Raw genomic sequence first — 10,544 nt, 5'->3', positions numbered from 1 at the left:
TTTATGAGGATGTATGATGTCTATATCACCGATAGCTCTTCATGTTGTGGCCAAGATCTCTACATCCAGGATGTGTTCCTGCATCTACGCTATATTCCTCTTGGAACTCACTTAACTTCTGCCAGACGTGGTGACTCACGCAGGTAATCCAGCACTTTGAGAGGCCAAGTCGGAAGGATTGCTTACCTCGAGGAGTTGGAAATCAGCCTGGGCAACACAGTGAGACCTTGCCTCTACAAAAAGTCAGAAAATTAGCCTGGCGTGGTGGTTCCTGTTGTTTCAGCTACTCCTGAGGCCGAAGTGGAGGATCACTTGAACCTGGAAGGTGGAGACTGCAGTGAGAGAAAGGCAGAGTGAGACCCTGTCTCAAAAACAATTGTTACTATTTATGTGAAGTCTTCCCAGGCTTCCTGAGGCAGAATTAATCATCCCTTTTCACAGCCCTTTATCTTTACCTCTGTTATTCTTAATTGTTTTTTACTAGGCCATGAGTTCTTAAAAAACAGAGTGTCTTCTATGTATCCCTCCCTCCCTAACACACTGTCTCTCTCTCACACACACACACACACACAGCAGCAATATATCCACACTATATAATTGCCAGTTGAATTATTGAATGACAAAATACTAGGTATGTCCAACTTGCTAGGTTAAGGGGCTTTCAAAAAGCACACTAGGTGTTCTTCCAGGGACTTGAAAGTCTCCTCTCCACACCATCTCATTTCATCCCTGGCATTAAAAAACAAAAACAAAAACCACTTTTGGCCAGGTGCTGTGGCTCATGCCTACAATCCCAACACTTTGGTAGGTCAAGGAGGGAGGATTGCTTGAGCCCAGGAATTTGAGACCAGCCTAGGCAACATAGCAAAACCTGTCTCTACAAAACATTTTAGAAGTCAGTTCCTGCCCACCCAGGGATGCCTTGGGTTGTGTTTAACCCATTTCTGTTGCCGGATGCGGTGGCTCACGCCTGTAATCCCAACACTTTGAGAGTCCGAGGTGGGTGGATCACTTGAGGCCAAGAGTTCGAGATCAGCCTGGGCAACGTGGTGAAACCCCATCTCTACTGAAGATACAAAAATTAGCTGGGCATGGTGGCGCACGCCTGTAATCTTGGCTACTGGGGAGGCTGAGGCAGGAAAATTGCACGAACCCAGGAGGCAGAGGTTGCAGTGAGCCGAGATTGCACCACTGTACTCCAGCTGTGCAACAGAGTGAAACTTTGTCTCAAAAAAAAAAAAAAATTACCTGGGTGTGGTGGCCTGAGCCTGTGGTTCCAGCTGCTCAGGCAGCTGAGGTGGGAAGATTGCTTGAGTCCAAAATTCAAGCTGCAGTGAGCAGTGATCATGCCACTTCACTCCAGCCAGGATGACAGAGCAAGAGCCTGTGTCAAAAACAAAAAACAAAAAAAAATGCTTCTTCAAATGACCTGCTGATTGATGTACAAAATTTCTTGAGAATTAAATAAAACTTTTTGTTAACACATTCATAGGTCACGATTAATTGTTTAAGTGGCTGGAGATGGCTGTATTAGACTTGCCCTAAACGCTAGAAGGAAGCAGTATCCCCTGTCAATGTACAGGATATGAACTGTTCCACTGCTTCAGGAGATTCCCAGTGTGTTTCAGATAACACACTAAACTGCTAGATCGTCATTGAATTTTAGCCTTCGTAAAGCAATTATTCTCTGCAGCAAAAACTCGAGTTCTTGTAAAAGGCCAAAAATGAAGTCCATTTGAGAATTAAACTGGAATCACTTTTACCTAGAACAAGATGCATACACCTAAGCCAAGGAAATCGCAGTTTTCATCTGCTAGATGCACTCTACAAACGCAGCAGGAGGTTTCCTTATGTTCAAATTTTTAAAGTATTAATAGGATATGTATGCCAGTTGGCAACCTGGAATAAACTGTGGAAGAAACAGCCGAAGAACCCATTTTTTAATACAAGGTACGCATACTTGAGCTGCTTCTACAACCATGTTAAACAGCCTATAACCTATCTGGACCTATTTGCAGAACACCTTCAGTGGGATTTAAGTGTTTTGTTGGAGAGTTAGTTTGTGATTTTACGTGAAGTGACCAATTGCCCATGCAGTGAACATTCCCTGTCGTCTCCCTTGGTTATCAGGAAGCTTCACTTTATTCAATAAATAAAAGCCCTATCAACTCTGAAAAGTCAGGTTTTCCTTCAGCAGTAAAGTCTAATACTGTAGAGTCAGTTCTGCTTACTCATGTGGATATCAATAGTTTGCTTTTAGATACAGTTTTTTAAAACCTAGCTAAAAGAATTCAGACAAAGCTGATCACATGCCTGTAGTCCCAGCTACTCAGAAGGCTGAGGGAGGAGATTCCCTTGAACCCAGTGGTTCAAGCCCAGCCTGGGCAATAGAGTCAGACCCCCATCTCTTTAAAAAAGAAAAAAGAATTAAATAATAAGGAAATACACTGCTCTCACTCCAGACCTACGTATCCAATTGCCTATTTGACATCCCCACTTGAATGTTCACAGGCATCTCAAACTTTAGATGTCGAAAACTGAGCTCTACTTTCCCTACAAAACTGCTTACTTGGTCTTCCTCTTCTCAGTAAATGACATCTCCACCCACCTATATGTTCCTGCCAAAATCCAGGCAATCATCTTTGATATCACCCCTCCTTCACCCCCCACATCCAATCAATCACCAACTCCTCCCACCTCCAAAATATATCTTGATTCATCTAAATGCTTCCTAGAACATAAATACTGGGGTAATTTCTAGGTAGCTATTCACATTCAACCATGCAACACATTAATGACACATGTACATTTCTAGTGCTGGGAAATATAAATGATCAAAATAGGCAAGGTCTCTGGTCTCATGGAGCTGACATTCTAGTGGCAGAGACAAAGGACAGACAAATAGATATGTAATATAATTTTAGGAAGTGATAAGAAGAAAAAAAATAAAATGCTAGACATAGGGTATGTGCTATAGGGCAGTCAGAGGAAACTCTTCAAGGAGGTAACTTTTCAAGTAGCACCCTGAAGAAAGTAAGAGAGAAAGCCATATACTTAACTTAGGGAAGACTTCACAAGGCAAAGCGTACACCTGAGGCAGGAGTGTGATTTGTGCTTACAATGAAAAATGGAGTCCAGTGTGGCTAAAGTGAAGGAAAGCAAGTATAATAGATCATACCTGAGAGGTATCCAGTAATGAGGTTACTCAGGGTCTTGTAAACTGGTTAGCACTCTACTTTCATTATCAAAGTCATGAGAACCCATGGAAGGGTTTTGAGCAGATGAAGAACATGACCTGACTTTAAGTAGAAGATGATGGATGCTGTGTGGACAGTGGACTGTGGGAGGACATCAGGGAGATGAGTTAAAAGGGCACTGTCATGAATGGACTTTTTTTTTTCTTTTTTTTGAGATAGGATCTCCCTCTGTTGCCCAGGCTAGAGTACAGTGGCACAATCATGACTAACTGCAGCCTTAACCTCCTGGGCTCAACTGATCCTCCCACCCTCAGCCTCACAAGTAGTTGGGACCACAGGTGTGCACCACCACACCTGGCTAATTTTTGTATTTTTTGTAGAGGTGGGGTTTCGCCATGTTGCCCAACCTGGTCTTGAACTCGTGAGCTCAGGTTATCTGCCTGCCTCGGCCTCCCAAAGTGCTGGGATTACAAGCATGAGCCACCGTGCCAGGCCATGAATTGACTATTTTTTTAGCCTTTCTTGGTTAATTTCTTCTGAGAAGACAAATCTACAAAGAGGGTGTTATTTGCACGTGGTCATGTGACTTTGTTTTTCCTAGAAAGATATTTTTCTACAAAGAAAAATCATGCTCTAATGACAATAAGGGATCATTCAAAATTAAACAAGACTTGAATTAATATATATTGATCGTATTTCCAGTAAAAAGTCAGACTAGCGTTTTCATCCAATGCAATATTTTTTGCTTCATTTTCTACCCCTTTCTGAAGTTCTGGTATGAGATTTTGATTAGCTGCTGCAGGTAGGGTTTGTCCATAATGTCACAGGATCCTTTGGGTGTTGCTTTGCCAGCTGGAAACCTCTGCGGTTGGTGGTTTAGCCTCTGCTACAGTTTTGAGGGCATGAGCTTGGCCCGGCAGGCTGCACTCCACTTGCACTACCAGCCCAGATCTCATGCCTGCCAAGGGTGAGCCAGGCACAGAGCAGCGAGGGGTGTGTGAGTGAGCATGCAGTCTGGCAACTGTACAGTCAGGCACACCGGCTGCTACAGCGAGGTCGGCAGCTCCAGGCACCAGCCTAGGCACTGGCTCCATGCGAGGCTGCAGCTGGACAAGACATACTGCAGGTGGTTTCCACTGCAGGCACCAGTGTCTGGACAAGGGGAACACAGTGGTGCCTGAAAGCTCAAAGACACCAGGAACCACAGAACCCCAAAGGGGGTGTTACAGCATGTCACAGCCCTAGCCCAGAACCCTGAGGTCTGGTCTCCCAGAAGGGTCACAGCTCTTCTCTCTTGTCACCCACAGTGCGGGGAGTGGGGGGACATGTTTCAGCCCATTTGTGTTACAGCTCTTTCAGTCCTGCCACCCCGCTCCAGCCTGCAGCTCCTGGACTGGCCCAGCCCCACCACTGCTTACCATTGTGTGGGGCAGCTGCCCAGTTCCAGCAGAAGGCAGGAAGGCTATAGAGTTACAGCTCTGACTTGGGGAATCATGAGGTCTGGGCCCCCAGAAGGGTTGTCACTCTTCAATCCCACAGTCTGGGAGAGTGTCACTGCCCGCAGCTTGGTGAGCCAACCAGGAAAGTGTTATAGCCCCTTTAGCTCCCACCCGCAGCCACAGCTCCTTCCACTCCCACCATTTGGCAGGTCCCAAGTTCTTGTCCTACATGCAGGAAGAATAAGGTTATGCGGGCAACTGGAGGGTGAGCAAGGCGGAAAAGAGCTTTATTGGGAGATCAAACAGCTCTCAGTGGAGAGGAGACCTAAAGTGGGTATCTCCTATCTGCAGGCAGGCAGTCCTGACCAGGGTCTGAGTATAACTGAGTCCAGGGTTTTTATGGGCTCAGAATGGAGTAAGTGCATGCTGATTAGTCCATGGGCAGGAGTAAGTGCATGCTGACTGGTCCATGGGCAGGCCTGGAAAAAGGTGCCTGGCCTATCCAGCCACTTTTAAGGTTCTTTTAGCTGCTAAGTTTATAATTGTCCCACTTCATTTGCAGGAGTTGCAGTTCAAGAGAATAATTATTGAAAGAGTATACAGAAGAGTCAGGGTTTTCAGATTAAGGTTCAATTTAGAAATAATTGAAAACCTAAGAAAACGTTTGGGAAAGTGTCTCTGCCCTGTGGCTCTTTGGGGCCTTTTCCTTTGTTGCAGTGGCTCTCAGTTTGATATTCCTTACTCCATAAGAGCTGCCTCCGAATAATCACTTTCTCATGCCGGGGCTGAGAGTTCTCAGGCTCTCAGACTCAGTACAATTGCTTAAAAGTCACACTGCAAATATAGTAACATAATTAGATAGTACCTCTGTAGGAGGGGTTTTTCTGTTTAATTTATATCCTTGATGTTTTGTCTACTGTAGTAGACATTTGCTACTTGGGGCTCCCCAGCATCAATTTTTCCTTGTCTTAATAATAAATAACATAGGAGAAACAAGTGGAGCAAGAGGAGGGAATAAAGAACAGCAAGCCAGCTCGTCAGAATGAACTCATCACCACTGGGAGCATGCACAGCCCCTAAGTCAGCCAGTCACATTTGAAGAACTTCCCTTTGATTTTTTTTTTTTTTTTTTTTTTTTGAGAGAGAGTCTTGCTTTCTCACCCAGGATGGAGTGCAGTGGTGCAATTTCAGCTCACTGCAACCTCCGCCTCCTGGGTTCAAGCGATTCTCATGCCTCAGCGTCCTGAGTAGCTGGAATTACAGATGTGGACCACCACACCTGGCTAATTTTTGTATTTTTAGTAGAGGCAGGGTTTTGCCATGTTGGTCAGGCTGATCTCTAACACTTGGCCTCAAGTGATCCACCCACCTCAGCCTCCCAAAGTGCTGGGATTACAGATCTGAACCACTGTGCCCAGCGCCCTTTGATTTTTAGTTTTTTTGAGATGGAGTGTCGCTCTGTCACCCAGACTGGAGTACAGTGGCCCAATCTCAGCTCACTGCAACCTCTACCTCCCGGGTTCAAGCGATTCTCCTTCCTCAGCCTCCTGAGTAGCTGGGATTACAGGCGCCCACCACTACGCCTGGCTAATTTTTGTATTTTTAATAGAGACAGGGTTCCACCATGTTGACCAGGCTGGTCTCGAACTCCTGACCTAGTGATCTGCTGGTCTTGGCCTCCCAAAGTGCTGGGATTACAGGCGTGAGCCACCACACCCGGCCCCCTTTTGGTATTTGAAGAAATACTCTCCTATTGGTCATAAACAGAGCATTTAGCTAAGGGAACCAGCTACTAGCAGCCATTTCACAACAGAAAAATCCCTATGAAGACAGGAATCAAAGAGCAAGGAAGAGTTACTGAGATGTCATAGACAGGATACCAGGTCATGGGCACATTCTTTGAACTACCAGATCAACTTCTCCCTACAGCTATCTCTGCCTCTAGGCTTAGTCACATGATGCAATACATTCCCTTTATCATTTAAGCTAGTTTGACTGGCCAGTTTATTTCTCTAAATCAAAGGTATCCTAACTGATTTGTTGATTGTCAACTTTGCATTATACCGCCCACTTGTAACATCTCTGCCTTGAAGAGGAGAAACCAGGAACATTTCCTAGAATCCCCTTCCCGTTATGATTCCAAGTTAGGATGTGCCAGTGAGTGGTGCTGTTTTAGTCCCTTTTGCCTGCTATGACAACATGACACAGACTGGGTAGCTTATAAACAACAAATTTATTTCCCACACTTCTGGAGGCGGGGAGCCCAAGATCAAGGTACTAGTAGATTCTGTGTCTGGTGAGGGCTCATTTTCTGATTCATAGACGGCACCTTCTCAAGAGTCCTCACATGTGGAATTGATAACGCAGATCTCTGGGATCTCTTTTGTAAGGGCACTAATCCCATTCATGAGGGTTCATAATCTAATCACCAATCAAAGGCCCCATTTCCTAGTACCTTTATCGCAGGAGTTAGGATTTCCACATGACCTCTGGGGAGACACATTCAGCCCATAGCAGGTACTCACAACAGAATAAGAAGGCAAAGCAAGGAAGCTTTTATTCTCAGGATGTGGAAGCATCACCCACTTCTCCCAGTAAGTTGTGGCCATTTTCAGTGTCTCAGTTTCTCCACCAGCTACCACTTTGCAGTTGTGTCAGCCAATCACAACAGCTTCCCAGACTTCATGCAAGCTTCTGCTTTGAGTCCAAGGTGGTCATAAATGGCAGCTCCTCAAGCTCCTCCACAGTCTCTGATTTCTTACGTTTCTCCATGAGCTCAGCTTTTTGATTGACTCCAATGCTTCAAGCCAAAGTCATTAGTGAATGTTCTACAATCCTTCAGTGGCAACTCCAGACCTTCACTCCTCCAGCTTCTCCTACATCCATCTAACCCTCAATTCCTGCATTAAATCTCTTTGTTCCAGAATACTTGCAGTGACTTTGTTTTCTCACTATACCCAGTTATTAGTAAGAGAAGTGGTTTCCAGGAAGCTACACTTTAAGGATAAAAATTTTCTGATCCCATTGGATTTAAAGGTATTAATGACTTCGTTGCCAGTGATAATGGCATTGGTGGTCCATGGCATACAGTGGCAAAATAGTTACTAAATTGGATGACCAAGAAGTTGCTGAAATAGGATTATATAATGGAAATAAAGGGTACAAGGATTGTGGAGTGGGTTGACTATTTCAAAGTACACTGGAGAACTTAGAGAAAGAAAAAGATAAGCTTAAGGCTTTAAATTACTACTTCAAGGCCTGGTCAAGAAACCAGAATGTTTCTTATCTGCCTGAAAAAAAAAATCTTGGCCGGGAGCGGTGGCTTATGCCTGTAATCCCAGCACTTTGGGAGGCCAAGGCGGGCAGATCATAAGGTCAAGAGATTGAGACCATCCTGACCAACATGGTGAAACCCCATCTCTACCAAAAATACAAAAATTAGCTGGGCGTGGTGGCACGCATCTGTAGTCCCAGCTACTCGGGAGGCTGAGGCAGGAGAACCGCTTGAACCCAGGAGGCGGAGGTTTCAGTGAGCCAAGATCTCACCACTGCACTCCAGCCTGGGCGACAGAGTGAGACTCTGTCTCAAAAAAAAAAAGAAAAGAAAAGAAAGAAAAGAAAATCTTGCCTTATGTAGTTACATGGTCAAGATTTTTTAAAATTGAACCCCAATTCTGACCATACAGATGGCTGAATTGTAAAGCAAATTGAATTAACTTACATGATCTCTTAGGCTGAAGTTAAGGTATTGATCAGGAAACAGTGAAACTTTGGAAATTAGAGTTTGAACAAATTCCAATGAACCAGAGGACCTTGAACCTCAAAATTCTGCCAAGCCTTCATTGTGAACAAACATTCTTCCTCTACTATGGTAGACAGAATAATGGCCCCCAAAGATGTCCACGTCCAAATCCATAAAGTCTGTGAATATATTTCTTTACATGGCAAGAGGGACATTGCAGATTCTTGAGATGGAAAGATTATCCTAGATTATCCAGGTGGGCCCAAGGTAATCATAAGGGTCCATGTAAGAGGGGGACAGGAGGGTCAGGGTCAGATTACAGTAGGAGAGATTGAAGGTGCTGCACTACTGGCTTTGAAGATGAAGGGAGAAGGCCACGTGCCAAGGAATGCTGGTGGCCTCTGGAAGCTGGAAAAGGCAAGGAAAGAAATTCTCCCTGAAAATCTCCAGAAAAGCCGGGCGCGGTGGCTCAAGCCTGTAATCCCAGCACTTTGGAAGGCCGAGACGGGCGGATCACGAGGTCAGGAGATCGAGACCATCCTGGCGAACACGGTGAAACCCCGTCTCTACTAAAAAAATACAAAAAACTAGCCGGGCAAGGTGGCGGGCGCCTGTAGTCCCAGCTAGTCGGGAGGCTGAGGCAGGAGAATGGCATAAACCCGGTAGGCGGAGCTTGCAGTGAGTCGAGATCGCACCACTGCACTCCAGCCTGGGCGACAGAGCGAGACTCTGTCTCAAAAAAAAAAGAAAGAACCAGGGACAAGAGGCCATGTGGTCCTTACAAGATGCAGATGGTATCTGCCTTGATTCTCGATGACATTTCAGTCACTGATTTCTGTCCTCAACTGAACTTCCTCCCTTGGATTATATGTAGTGCTCTTAGTTCTCCTGTATTCACAGTTTTACATGAGCAAATCTGAGTACATTTCTGTAACTTGTAACCCAAAGAACCTTGATGAAGAGATTTATCAAATGCTGTGCTAAAATCAGGATATACTCTGTATAGCACTTTGTTAATCTACTAGTCTAATAACCAGTTCTGTCAGAAAAAAAAGGAAGTGACACGAGGCTGGATGATTATTTAGTGACTCAATGAATACTCCTGGAAGACTTGAAAAGAAAAAAACAGTAGCCACTACATTCTTACAATACAGCTTATTTTTAATCATTAAAAATCTTTTCAATTTGAAAAACATGAAAATAATGACTAGGCACGGTGGCTCACACTGTAATCCCAGCAGTTTGGGAGGCCGAAGTGGGCGGATTGCCCGAGCTCAGGAGTTTGAGACCAGTCTGGCCAACATGGTGAAACCCTGTCTTTACTAAAAATACAAAACATTGCCATGTGGTTTGATGGCACACGCCTGTAGTCCCAGCTACTCGGGAGGCTGAGGCATGAGAACCGCTTGAACCCAGGAGGCAACACAATGAGATTCTGTCTCCAGAAAAAAAAAAAAAAAAAGAGGAAGGAAGGAAGGAATGAAGGAAGGAAGGAAAAAAAAAAAAAAGGAAAAACAAATCACTTATAAGATCACATAACTGCTCTGAGCAGTTTTATGTATTTCACACCAGTTTTTTCCTTATGTGTTTGGTTTAAACAATGAAATTAGGGTACAAAATACAATTGCATATCCTGCTTTTCTTGTTAGGTATTATGCCATGTATATTTCCTGTATACCTTGCTGCATAGTCTTCATAGCAAAAATTATAATGGATGCCTAAAATTCTATCGAATATGGTATAAAAATAACACTGGTGATTATCTAGCACTCATCAGCTTGAAATTCCAAACTTAGTGAATATGGCTATTTTCGTCACTAGAGATGTCCTCCTTGGTAGGGTTAGAAATAGTTAATCAGGTCGGGCACAGTGGCTCACGCCTGTAATCCCAGCACTTTGGGAGGCTGAGGTGGGTGGATCACGAGGTCAGGACATCGAGACCTTCCTGGCTAACACGGTGAAACCCCATCTCTACTAAAAATACAAAAAATTATTCTGGCATGGTGGTGGGTGCCTGTAGTCCCAGCTACTCGGGAGGCTGAGGCAGGAGAATGGCCTCAACCCGGGAGGCAGAGCTTGCAGTGAGCCGAGATCTCGCCACTGCACTCCAGCCTGGGCGACAGAGCGAGACTCAGGTCTCAAAAAAAAAAAAAGTTAATCAGACTA

Source organism: Rhinopithecus roxellana, chromosome 2, assembly GCF_007565055.1.
Source record: "Rhinopithecus roxellana isolate Shanxi Qingling chromosome 2, ASM756505v1, whole genome shotgun sequence".
Taxonomy (NCBI): domain Eukaryota; kingdom Metazoa; phylum Chordata; class Mammalia; order Primates; family Cercopithecidae; genus Rhinopithecus; species Rhinopithecus roxellana.
Note: the sequence above shows the minus strand (reverse complement) of the source record.